The sequence below is a fragment of the Rhinoderma darwinii genome, chromosome 3 (genome assembly GCF_050947455.1).
Source record: "Rhinoderma darwinii isolate aRhiDar2 chromosome 3, aRhiDar2.hap1, whole genome shotgun sequence".
Classification (NCBI taxonomy): domain Eukaryota; kingdom Metazoa; phylum Chordata; class Amphibia; order Anura; family Rhinodermatidae; genus Rhinoderma; species Rhinoderma darwinii.
Window position 1 is genome coordinate 414,714,740 of NC_134689.1, and position 13,412 is coordinate 414,728,151.

Here is a 13,412-nt window from a genome sequence, read left to right on the forward strand (position 1 = left end):
CTGTTATTGTAATTACACGTACTGCCTGTTTAGTAGAAATATCCAAACTGCACTCTATTGTCAAGGGTTCCATGGTGTAATGGTTAGCACTCTGGACTCTGAATCCAGCAATCCGAGTTCAACTCTCGGTGAGACCTTGCACCAGTATAATTCATTTTGAGTGTAATCCTTTTTCAATGAGGTATTGTATTGATAGTTATTGTTGTACGCCATAAACACGATTTAACAACAAAAAAAATGTGATAATATTCTCTCGTAGAGATAATTAAACCAATATAATTGAGGGCATATAAAATTAACAAATTTAAAGAGTAATTTTATGGCATGTAATGCAAACACTGGCTCTACTTCCAGCTCGTAGTGTGTTCAGTACAGACAGACCTTGGAAATTAGTATTATCCACATTGTAGATTATCCAAATGGAAACTCATTTACAGTCTTTTTGCCTTGGCAGTAGCTGCCTGACACTGGTTACAACAGTTAAGTTTTCAGTCAACTGAAATTCATAATTTCATTTCTCAGTTTTTTCCCATTGAGTTGTTAATAGTATTTTCCCTTTCCAAATGCAGGGTTCTAGCTTTTGTTATATAACCGCAATAGAAAATAATTGTACATCTTGGTGATCATGCAGGCACAGAAGCTATGCCCTCTTGATTATTGTGGGAGGTCGATTTTGAATGATAGCCGACGTGTTATTGTAATTACACGTACTGCCTGTTTAGTAGAAATATCCAAGCTGCACTCTATTGTCAAGGGTTCCATGGTGTAATGGTTAGCACTCTGAATCCAGCAATCCGAGTTCAACTCTCGGTGGGACCTTGACACAGTGTAATTCCTTCTGATTGTAATCCTTTTTCAATGAGGTATTGTATTGATAGTTATTGTTGTACACCATAAACACGATTTAACAACAAAAAAAATGTGATAATATTCTCTCGTAGAGATAATTAAACCAATGTAATTGAGGGCATATAAAATTAACAAATTTAAAGAGTATTTTTATGGCATGTAATGCAAACACTGGCTCTACTTCCAGCTCGTAGTGTGTTCAGTACAGACAGACCTTGGAAATTAGTATTATCCACATTGTAGATTATCCAAATGGAAACTAATTTACAGTCTTGTTGCCTTGGCAGTAGCTGCCTGACACTGGTTACAACAGTTAAGTTTTCAGTCAACTGAAATTCATAATTTCATTTCTCAGTTTTTTCCCATTGAGTTGTTAATAGTATTTTCCCTTTCCAAATGCAGGGTTCTAGCTTTTGTTATATAACCGCAATAGAAAATAATTGTACATCTTGGTGATCATGCAGGCACAGAAGCTATGCCCTCTTGATTATTGTGGGAGGTCGATTTTGAATGATAGCCGACCTGTTATTGTAATTACACGTACTGCCTGTTTAGTAAAAATATCCAAACTGCACTCTATTGTCAAGGGTTCCATGGTGTAATGGTTAGCACTCTGGATCCAGCAATCCGAGTTCAACTCTCGGTGGGACCTTGCCACAGTTTAATTCATTCTGAGTGTAATGCTTTTTTAATGAGGTATTGTATTGATAGTGATTGTTGTACGCCATAAACACGATTTAACAACAAAAAAAATGTGATAATATTCTCTCGTAGAGATAATTAAACCAATGTAATTGAGGGCATATAAAATTAACAAATTTAAAGAGTCTTTTTATGGCATGTAATGCAAACACTGGCTCTACTTCCAGCTCGTAGTGTGTTCAGTACAGACAGACCTTGGAAATTAGTATTATCCACATTGTAGATTATCCAAATGGAAACTAATTTACAGTCTTTTTGCCTTGGCAGTAGCTGCCTGACACTGGTTACAACAGTTAAGTTTTTAGTCAACTGAAATTCATAATTTCATTTCCCAGTTTTTTCCCATTGAGTTGTTAAGAGTATTTTCCCTTTCCAAATACAGGGTTCTAGCTTTTGTTATATAACCGCAATAGAAAATAATTGTACATCTTGGTGATCATGCAGGCACAGAAGCTATGCCCTCTTGATTATTGTGGGAGGTCGATTTTGAATGATAGCCGACCTGTTATTGTAATTACACGTACTGCCTGTTTAGTAGAAATATCCAAGCTGCACTCTATTGTCAAGGGTTCCATGGTGTAATGGTTAGCACTCTGAATCCAGCAATCCGAGTTCAACTCTCGGTGGGACCTTGCCACAGTGTAATTCCTTCTGAGTGTAATCCTTTTTCAATGAGGTATTGTATTGATAGTTATTGTTGTACGCCATAAACACGATTTAACAACAAAAAAAATGTGATAATATTCTCTCGTAGAGATAATTAAACCAATGTAATTGAGGGCATATAAAATTAACAAATTTTAAGAGTATTTTTATGGCATGTAATGCAAACACTGGCTCTACTTCCAGCTCGTAGTGTGTTCAGTACAGACAGACCTTGGAAATTAGTATTATCCACATTGTAGATTATCCAAATGGAAACTAATTTACAGTCTTTTTGCCTTGGCAGTAGCTGCCTGACACTGGTTACAACAGTTAAGTTTTCAGTCAACTGAAATTCATAATTTTATTTCTCAGTTTTTTCCCATTGAGTTGTTAATAGTATTTTCCCTTTCCAAATGCAGGGTTCTAGCTTTTGTTATATAACCGCAATAGAAAATAATTGTACATCTTGGTGATCATGCAGGCACAGAAGCTATGCCCTCTTGATTATTGTGGGAGGTCGATTTTGAATGATAGCCGACCTGTTATTGTAATTACACGTACTGCCTGTTTAGTAGAAATATCCAAACTGCACTCTATTGTCAAGGGTTCCATGGTGTAATGGTTAGCACTCTGGACTCTGAATCCAGCAATCCGAGTTCAACTCTCGGTGGGACTTTGCCCCAGTATAATTCCTTTTGAGTGTAATCCTTTTTCAATGAGGTATTGTATTGATAGTTATTGTTGTACGCCATAAACACGATTTAACAACAAAAAAAATGTGATAATATTCTCTCGTAGAGATAATTAAACCAATATAATTGAGGGCATATAAAATTAACAAATTTAAAGAGTAATTTTATGGCATGTAATGCAAACACTGGCTCTACTTCCAGCTCGTAGTGTGTTCAGTACAGACAGACCTTGGAAATTAGTATTATCCACATTGTAGATTATCCAAATGGAAACTCATTTACAGTCTTTTTGCCTTGGCAGTAGCTGCCTGACACTGGTTACAACAGTTAAGTTTTCAGTCAACTGAAATTCATAATTTCATTTCTCAGTTTTTTCCCATTGAGTTGTTAATAGTATTTTCCCTTTCCAAATGCAGGGTTCTAGCTTTTGTTATATAACCGCAATAGAAAATAATTGTACATCTTGGTGATCATGCAGGCACAGAAGCTATGCCCTCTTGATTATTGTGGGAGGTCGATTTTGAATGATAGCCGACGTGTTATTGTAATTACACGTACTGCCTGTTTAGTAGAAATATCCAAGCTGCACTCTATTGTCAAGGGTTCCATGGTGTAATGGTTAGCACTCTGAATCCAGCAATCCGAGTTCAACTCTCGGTGGGACCTTGACACAGTGTAATTCCTTCTGATTGTAATCCTTTTTCAATGAGGTATTGTATTGATAGTTATTGTTGTACACCATAAACACGATTTAACAACAAAAAAAATGTGATAATATTCTCTCGTAGAGATAATTAAACCAATGTAATTGAGGGCATATAAAATTAACAAATTTAAAGAGTATTTTTATGGCATGTAATGCAAACACTGGCTCTACTTCCAGCTCGTAGTGTGTTCAGTACAGACAGACCTTGGAAATTAGTATTATCCACATTGTAGATTATCCAAATGGAAACTAATTTACAGTCTTGTTGCCTTGGCAGTAGCTGCCTGACACTGGTTACAACAGTTAAGTTTTCAGTCAACTGAAATTCATAATTTCATTTCTCAGTTTTTTCCCATTGAGTTGTTAATAGTATTTTCCCTTTCCAAATGCAGGGTTCTAGCTTTTGTTATATAACCGCAATAGAAAATAATTGTACATCTTGGTGATCATGCAGGCACAGAAGCTATGCCCTCTTGATTATTGTGGGAGGTCGATTTTGAATGATAGCCGACCTGTTATTGTAATTACACGTACTGCCTGTTTAGTAAAAATATCCAAACTGCACTCTATTGTCAAGGGTTCCATGGTGTAATGGTTAGCACTCTGAATCCAGCAATCCGAGTTCAACTCTCGGTGGGACCTTGCCACAGTTTAATTCCTTCTGAGTGTAATCCTTTTTCAATGAGGTATTGTATTGATAGTTATTGTTGTATGCCATAAACACGATTTAACAACAAAAAAAATGTGATAATATTCTCTCGCAGAGATAATTAAACCAATGTAATTGAGGGCATATAAAATTAACAAATTTAAAGAGTATTTTTATGGCATGTAATGCAAACACTGGCTCTACTTCCAGCTCGTAGGGTGTTCAGTACAGACAGACCTTGGAAATTAGTATGATTCACATTGTAGATTATCCAAATGGAAACTAATTTACAGTCTTTTTGCCTTGGCAGTAGCTGCCTGACACTGGTTACAACAGTTAAGTTTTCAGTCAACTGAAATTCATAATTTCATTTCCCAGTTTTTTCCCATTGAGTTGTTAATAGTATTTTCCCTTTCCAAATGCTGGGTTCTAGCTTTTGTTATATAACCGCAATAGAAAATAATTGTACATCTTGGTGATCATGCAGGCACAGAAGCTATGCCCTCATGATTATTGTGGGAGGTCGATTTTGAATGATAGCCGACCTTTTATTGTAATTACACGTACTGCCTGTTTAGTAAAAATATCCAAACTGCACTCTATTGTCAAGGGTTCAATGGTGTAATGGTTAGCACTCTGGACTCTGAATCCAGCAATCCGAGTTCAACTCTCGGTGGGACCTTGCCACAGTTTAATTCCTTCTGAGTGTAATCCTTTTTCAATGAGGTATTGTATTGATAGTAATTGTTGTACGCCATAAACACGATTTAACAACAAAAAAAAAGTGATAATATTCTCTCGTAGAGATAATTAAACCAATGTAATTGAGGGCACATGAAATTAACAAATTTAAAGAGTCTTTTTATGGCATGTAATGCAAACACTGGCTCTACTTCCAGCTCGTAGGGTGTTCAGTACAGACAGACCTTGGAAATTAGTATTATCCACATTGTAGATTATCCAAATGGAAACTCATTTACAGTCTTTTTGCCTTGGCAGTAGCTGCCTGACACTGGTTACAACAGTTAAGTTTTCAGTCAACTGAAATTCATAATTTCATTTCCCAGTTTTTTCCCATTGAGTTGTTAATAGTATTTTCCCTTTCCAAATGCAGGGTTCTAGCTTTTGTTATATAACCGCAATAGAAAATAATTGTACATCTTGGTGATCATGCAGGCACAGAAGCTATGCCCTCTTGATTATTGTGGGAGGTCGATTTTGAATGATAGCCGACCTGTTATGGTAATTACACGTACTGCCTGTTTAGTAGAAATATCCAAACTGCACTCTATTGTCAAGGGTTCCATGGTGTAATGGTTAGCACTCTGGATCCAGCAATCCGAGTTCACCTCTCGGTGGGACCTTGACACAGTTTAATTCCTTCTGAGTGTAATCCTTTTTCAATGAGGTATTGTATTGATAGTTATTGTTGTACGCCATAAACACGATTTAACAACAAAAAAAATGTGATAATATTCTCTCGTAGAGATAATTAAACCAATGTAATTGAGGGCATATAAAATTAACAAATTTAAAGAGTATTTTTATGGCATGTAATGCAAACACTGGCTCTACTTCCAGCTCGTAGTGTGTTCAGTACAGACAGACCTTGGAAATTAGTATTATCCACATTGTAGATTATCCAAATGGAAACTAATTTACAGTCTTTTTGCCTTGGCAGTAGCTGCCTGACACTGGTTACAACAGTTAAGATTTCAGTCAACTGAAATTCATAATTTCATTTCTCAGTTTTTTCCCATTGTGTTGTTAATAGTATTTTCCCTTTCCAAATGCAGGGTTCTAGCTTTTGTTATATAACCGCAATAGAAAATAATTGTACATCTTGGTGATCATGCAGGCACAGAAGCTATGCCCTCTTGATTATTGTGGGAGGTCGATTTTGAATGATAGCCGACCTGTTATTGTAATTACACGTACTGCCTGTTTAGTAGAAATATCCAAACTGCACTCTATTGTCAAGGGTTCCATGGTGTAATGGTTAGCACTCTGGACTCTGAATCCAGCAATCCGAGTTCAACTCTCGGTGGGACCTTGCCACAGTTTAATTCCTTCTGAGTGTAATCCTTTTTCAATGAGGTATTGTATTGATAGTAATTGTTGTACGCCATAAACACGATTTAACAACAAAAAAAAAGTGATAATATTCTCTCGTAGAGATAATTAAACCAATGTAATTGAGGGCACATGAAATTAACAAATTTAAAGAGTCTTTTTATGGCATGTAATGCAAACACTGGCTCTACTTCCAGCTCGTAGGGTGTTCAGTACAGACAGACCTTGGAAATTAGTATTATCCACATTGTAGATTATCCAAATGGAAACTCATTTACAGTCTTTTTGCCTTGGCAGTAGCTGCCTGACACTGGTTACAACAGTTAAGTTTTCAGTCAACTGAAATTCATAATTTCATTTCCCAGTTTTTTCCCATTGAGTTGTTAATAGTATTTTCCCTTTCCAAATGCAGGGTTCTAGCTTTTGTTATATAACCGCAATAGAAAATAATTGTACATCTTGGTGATCATGCAGGCACAGAAGCTATGCCCTCTTGATTATTGTGGGAGGTCGATTTTGAATGATAGCCGACCTGTTATGGTAATTACACGTACTGCCTGTTTAGTAGAAATATCCAAACTGCACTCTATTGTCAAGGGTTCCATGGTGTAATGGTTAGCACTCTGGATCCAGCAATCCGAGTTCAACTCTCGGTGGGACCTTGACACAGTTTAATTCCTTCTGAGTGTAATCCTTTTTCAATGAGGTATTGTATTGATAGTTATTGTTGTACGCCATAAACACGATTTAACAACAAAAAAAATGTGATAATATTCTCTCGTAGAGATAATTAAACCAATGTAATTGAGGGCATATAAAATTAACAAATTTAAAGAGTATTTTTATGGCATGTAATGCAAACACTGGCTCTACTTCCAGCTCGTAGTGTGTTCAGTACAGACAGACCTTGGAAATTAGTATTATCCACATTGTAGATTATCCAAATGGAAACTAATTTACAGTCTTTTTGCCTTGGCAGTAGCTGCCTGACACTGGTTACAACAGTTAAGATTTCAGTCAACTGAAATTCATAATTTCATTTCTCAGTTTTTTCCCATTGTGTTGTTAATAGTATTTTCCCTTTCCAAATGCAGGGTTCTAGCTTTTGTTATATAACCGCAATAGAAAATAATTGTACATCTTGGTGATCATGCAGGCACAGAAGCTATGCCCTCTTGATTATTGTGGGAGGTCGATTTTGAATGATAGCCGACCTGTTATTGTAATTACACGTACTGCCTGTTTAGTAGAAATATCCAAACTGCACTCTATTGTCAAGGGTTCCATGGTGTAATGGTTAGCACTCTGGACTCTGATTCCAGCAATCCGAGTTCAACTCTCGGTGGGACCTTGCCACAGTTTAATTCCTTCTGAGTGTAATCCTTTTTCAATGAGGTATTGTATTGATAGTAATTGTTGTACGCCATAAACACGATTTAACAACAAAAAAAAAGTGATAATATTCTCTCGTAGAGATAATTAAACCAATGTAATTGAGGGCACATGAAATTAACAAATTTAAAGAGTCTTTTTATGGCATGCAATGCAAACACTGGCTCTACTTCCAGCTCGTAGGGTGTTCAGTACAGACAGACCTTGGAAATTAGTATTATCCACATTGTAGATTATCCAAATGGAAACTCATTTACAGTCTTTTTGCCTTGGCAGTAGCTGCCTGACACTGGTTACAACAGTTAAGTTTTCAGTCAACTGAAATTCATAATTTCATTTCCCAGTTTTTTCCCATTGAGTTGTTAATAGTATTTTCCCTTTCCAAATGCAGGGTTCTAGCTTTTGTTATATAACCGCAATAGAAAATAATTGTACATCTTGGTGATCATGCAGGCACAGAAGCTATGCCCTCTTGATTATTGTGGGAGGTCGATTTTGAATGATAGCCGACCTGTTATGGTAATTACACGTACTGCCTGTTTAGTAGAAATATCCAAACTGCACTCTATTGTCAAGGGTTCCATGGTGTAATGGTTAGCACTCTGGATCCAGCAATCCGAGTTCAACTCTCGGTGGGACCTTGACACAGTTTAATTCCTTCTGAGTGTAATCCTTTTTCAATGAGGTATTGTATTGATAGTTATTGTTGTACGCCATAAACACGATTTAACAACAAAAAAAATGTGATAATATTCTCTCGTAGAGATAATTAAACCAATGTAATTGAGGGCATATAAAATTAACAAATTTAAAGAGTATTTTTATGGCATGTAATGCAAACACTGGCTCTACTTCCAGCTCGTAGTGTGTTCAGTACAGACAGACCTTGGAAATTAGTATTATCCACATTGTAGATTATCCAAATGGAAACTAATTTACAGTCTTTTTGCCTTGGCAGTAGCTGCCTGACACTGGTTACAACAGTTAAGATTTCAGTCAACTGAAATTCATAATTTCATTTCTCAGTTTTTTCCCATTGTGTTGTTAATAGTATTTTCCCTTTCCAAATGCAGGGTTCTAGCTTTTGTTATATAACCGCAATAGAAAATAATTGTACATCTTGGTGATCATGCAGGCACAGAAGCTATGCCCTCTTGATTATTGTGGGAGGTCGATTTTGAATGATAGCCGACCTGTTATTGTAATTACACGTACTGCCTGTTTAGTAGAAATATCCAAACTGCACTCTATTGTCAAGGGTTCCATGGTGTAATGGTTAGCACTCTGGATCCAGCAATCCGAGTTCAACTCTCGGTGGGACCTTGACACAGTTTAATTCCTTCTGAGTGTAATCCTTTTTCAATGAGGTATTGTATTGATAGTTATTGTTGTACGCCATAAACACGATTTAACAACAAAAAAAATGTGATAATATTCTCTCGTAGAGATAATTAAACCAATGTAATTGAGGGCATATAAAATTAACAAATTTAAAGAGTATTTTTATGGCATGTAATGCAAACACTGGCTCTACTTCCAGCTCGTAGTGTGTTCAGTACAGACAGACCTTGGAAATTAGTATTATCCACATTGTAGATTATCCAAATGGAAACTAATTTACAGTCTTTTTGCCTTGGCAGTAGCTGCCTGACACTGGTTACAACAGTTAAGATTTCAGTCAACTGAAATTCATAATTTCATTTCTCAGTTTTTTCCCATTGTGTTGTTAATAGTATTTTCCCTTTCCAAATGCAGGGTTCTAGCTTTTGTTATATAACCGCAATAGAAAATAATTGTACATCTTGGTGATCATGCAGGCACAGAAGCTATGCCCTCTTGATTATTGTGGGAGGTCGATTTTGAATGATAGCCGACCTGTTATTGTAATTACACGTACTGCCTGTTTAGTAGAAATATCCAAACTGCACTCTATTGTCAAGGGTTCCATGGTGTAATGGTTAGCACTCTGGACTCTGATTCCAGCAATCCGAGTTCAACTCTCGGTGGGACCTTGCCACAGTTTAATTCCTTCTGAGTGTAATCCTTTTTCAATGAGGTATTGTATTGATAGTAATTGTTGTACGCCATAAACACGATTTAACAACAAAAAAAAAGTGATAATATTCTCTCGTAGAGATAATTAAACCAATGTAATTGAGGGCACATGAAATTAACAAATTTAAAGAGTCTTTTTATGGCATGCAATGCAAACACTGGCTCTACTTCCAGCTCGTAGGGTGTTCAGTACAGACAGACCTTGGAAATTAGTATTATCCACATTGTAGATTATCCAAATGGAAACTCATTTACAGTCTTTTTGCCTTGGCAGTAGCTGCCTGACACTGGTTACAACAGTTAAGTTTTCAGTCAACTGAAATTCATAATTTCATTTCCCAGTTTTTTCCCATTGAGTTGTTAATAGTATTTTCCCTTTCCAAATGCAGGGTTCTAGCTTTTGTTATATAACCGCAATAGAAAATAATTGTACATCTTGGTGATCATGCAGGCACAGAAGCTATGCCCTCTTGATTATTGTGGGAGGTCGATTTTGAATGATAGCCGACCTGTTATGGTAATTACACGTACTGCCTGTTTAGTAGAAATATCCAAACTGCACTCTATTGTCAAGGGTTCCATGGTGTAATGGTTAGCACTCTGGATCCAGCAATCCGAGTTCAACTCTCGGTGGGACCTTGACACAGTTTAATTCCTTCTGAGTGTAATCCTTTTTCAATGAGGTATTGTATTGATAGTTATTGTTGTACGCCATAAACACGATTTAACAACAAAAAAAATGTGATAATATTCTCTCGTAGAGATAATTAAACCAATGTAATTGAGGGCATATAAAATTAACAAATTTAAAGAGTATTTTTATGGCATGTAATGCAAACACTGGCTCTACTTCCAGCTCGTAGTGTGTTCAGTACAGACAGACCTTGGAAATTAGTATTATCCACATTGTAGATTATCCAAATGGAAACTAATTTACAGTCTTTTTGCCTTGGCAGTAGCTGCCTGACACTGGTTACAACAGTTAAGATTTCAGTCAACTGAAATTCATAATTTCATTTCTCAGTTTTTTCCCATTGTGTTGTTAATAGTATTTTCCCTTTCCAAATGCAGGGTTCTAGCTTTTGTTATATAACCGCAATAGAAAATAATTGTACATCTTGGTGATCATGCAGGCACAGAAGCTATGCCCTCTTGATTATTGTGGGAGGTCGATTTTGAATGATAGCCGACCTGTTATTGTAATTACACGTACTGCCTGTTTAGTAGAAATATCCAAACTGCACTCTATTGTCAAGGGTTCCATGGTGTAATGGTTAGCACTCTGGACTCTGAATCCAGCAATCCGAGTTCAACTCTCGGTGGGACCTTGCCACAGTTTAATTCATTCTGAGTGTAATGCTTTTTTAATGAGGTATTGTATTGATAGTGATTGTTGTACGCCATAAACACGATTTAACAACAAAAAAAATGTGATAATATTCTCTCGTAGAGATAATTAAACCAATGTAATTGAGGGCATATAAAATTAACAAATTTAAAGAGTCTTTTTATGGCATGTAATGCAAACACTGGCTCTACTTCCAGCTCGTAGTGTGTTCAGTACAGACAGACCTTGGAAATTAGTATTATCCACATTGTAGATTATCCAAATGGAAACTAATTTACAGTCTTTTTGCCTTGGCAGTAGCTGCCTGACACTGGTTACAACAGTTAAGTTTTTAGTCAACTGAAATTCATAATTTCATTTCCCAGTTTTTTCCCATTGAGTTGTTAAGAGTATTTTCCCTTTCCAAATACAGGGTTCTAGCTTTTGTTATATAACCGCAATAGAAAATAATTGTACATCTTGGTGATCATGCAGGCACAGAAGCTATGCCCTCTTGATTATTGTGGGAGGTCGATTTTGAATGATAGCCGACCTGTTATTGTAATTACACGTACTGCCTGTTTAGTAGAAATATCCAAACTGTACTCTATTGTCAAGGGTTCCATGGTGTAATGGTTAGCACTCTGGACTCTGAATCCAGCAATCCAAGTTCAACTCTCGGTGGGTCCTTGCCACAGTTTAATTCCTTCTGAGTGTAATCCTTTTTCAATGAGGTATTGTATTGATAGTAATTGTTGTACGCCATAAACACGATTTAACAACAAAAAAATGTGATAATATTCTCTCGTAGAGATAATTAAACCAATGTAATTGAGGGCATATAAAATTAACAAATTTAAAGAGTCTTTTTATGGCATGTAATGCAAACACTGGCTCTACTTCCAGCTCATAGTGTGTTCAGTACAGACAGACCTTGGAAATTAGTATTATCCACATTGTAGATTATCCAAATGGAAACTAATTTACAGTCTTTTTGCCTTGGCAGTAGCTGCCTGATACTGGTTACAACAGTTAAGTTTTCAGTCAACTGAAATTCATAATTTCATTTCCCAGTTTTTTCCCATTGAGTTGTTAAGAGTATTTTCCCTTTCCAAATGCATGGTTCTAGCTTTTGTTATATAACCGCAATAGAAAATAATTGTACATCTTGGTGATCATGCAGGCACAGAAGCTATGCCCTCTTGATTATTGTGGGAGGTCGATTTTGAATGATAGCCGACCTGTTATTGTAATTACACGTACTGCCTGTTTAGTAGAAATATCCAAGCTGCACTCTATTGTCAAGGGTTCCATGGTGTAATGGTTAGCACTCTGAATCCAGCAATCCGAGTTCAACTCTCGGTGGGACCTTGCCACAGTGTAATTCCTTCTGAGTGTAATCCTTTTTCAATGAGGTATTGTATTGATAGTTATTGTTGTACGCCATAAACACGATTTAACAACAAAAAAAATGTGATAATATTCTCTCGTAGAGATAATTAAACCAATGTAATTGAGGGCATATAAAATTAACAAATTTAAAGAGTATTTTTATGGCATGTAATGCAAACACTGGCTCTACTTCCAGCTCGTAGTGTGTTCAGTACAGACAGACCTTGGAAATTAGTATTATCCACATTGTAGATTATCCAAATGGAAACTAATTTACAGTCTTTTTGCCTTGGCAGTAGCTGCCTGACACTGGTTACAACAGTTAAGTTTTCAGTCAACTGAAATTCATAATTTTATTTCTCAGTTTTTTCCCATTGAGTTGTTAATAGTATTTTCCCTTTCCAAATGCAGGGTTCTAGCTTTTGTTATATAACCGCAATAGAAAATAATTGTACATCTTGGTGATCATGCAGGCACAGAAGCTATGCCCTCTTGATTATTGTGGGAGGTCGATTTTGAATGATAGCCGACCTGTTATTGTAATTACACGTACTGCCTGTTTAGTAGAAATATCCAAACTGCACTCTATTGTCAAGGGTTCCATGGTGTAATGGTTAGCACTCTGGACTCTGAATCCAGCAATCCGAGTTCAACTCTCGGTGAGACCTTGCACCAGTATAATTCATTTTGAGTGTAATCCTTTTTCAATGAGGTATTGTATTGATAGTTATTGTTGTACGCCATAAACACGATTTAACAACAAAAAAAATGTGATAATATTCTCTCGTAGAGATAATTAAACCAATATAATTGAGGGCATATAAAATTAACAAATTTAAAGAGTAATTTTATGGCATGTAATGCAAACACTGGCTCTACTTCCAGCTCGTAGTGTGTTCAGTACAGACAGACCTTGGAAATTAGTATTAT

At 36.3% G+C, this 13,412-nt stretch overlaps 8 non-coding genes across 8 annotated transcripts; all 8 read left to right on the plus strand.

The window, feature by feature from the left end:
- Positions 1 to 65: 65 nt before the first annotated feature.
- On the plus strand, positions 66 to 137 carry TRNAQ-CUG (transfer RNA glutamine (anticodon CUG)). The gene has a single exon. It is a non-coding gene; the product is annotated as a tRNA-Gln (tRNA).
- Positions 138 to 2,800: 2,663 nt separating this feature from the next.
- On the plus strand, positions 2,801 to 2,872 carry TRNAQ-CUG (transfer RNA glutamine (anticodon CUG)). The gene has a single exon. It is a non-coding gene; the product is annotated as a tRNA-Gln (tRNA).
- A 1,981-nt stretch (positions 2,873 to 4,853) lies between these two features.
- On the plus strand, positions 4,854 to 4,925 carry TRNAQ-CUG (transfer RNA glutamine (anticodon CUG)). Its single transcript has one exon. It is a non-coding gene; the product is annotated as a tRNA-Gln (tRNA).
- Positions 4,926 to 6,224: 1,299 nt separating this feature from the next.
- TRNAQ-CUG (transfer RNA glutamine (anticodon CUG)) lies at positions 6,225 to 6,296 on the plus strand. The gene has a single exon. It is a non-coding gene; the product is annotated as a tRNA-Gln (tRNA).
- Positions 6,297 to 7,595: 1,299 nt separating this feature from the next.
- On the plus strand, positions 7,596 to 7,667 carry TRNAQ-CUG (transfer RNA glutamine (anticodon CUG)). Its single transcript has one exon. It is a non-coding gene; the product is annotated as a tRNA-Gln (tRNA).
- Positions 7,668 to 9,648: 1,981 nt separating this feature from the next.
- TRNAQ-CUG (transfer RNA glutamine (anticodon CUG)) lies at positions 9,649 to 9,720 on the plus strand. Its single transcript has one exon. It is a non-coding gene; the product is annotated as a tRNA-Gln (tRNA).
- Positions 9,721 to 11,019: 1,299 nt separating this feature from the next.
- On the plus strand, positions 11,020 to 11,091 carry TRNAQ-CUG (transfer RNA glutamine (anticodon CUG)). The gene has a single exon. It is a non-coding gene; the product is annotated as a tRNA-Gln (tRNA).
- A 1,987-nt stretch (positions 11,092 to 13,078) lies between these two features.
- TRNAQ-CUG (transfer RNA glutamine (anticodon CUG)) lies at positions 13,079 to 13,150 on the plus strand. Its single transcript has one exon. It is a non-coding gene; the product is annotated as a tRNA-Gln (tRNA).
- Positions 13,151 to 13,412: the final 262 nt, after the last annotated feature.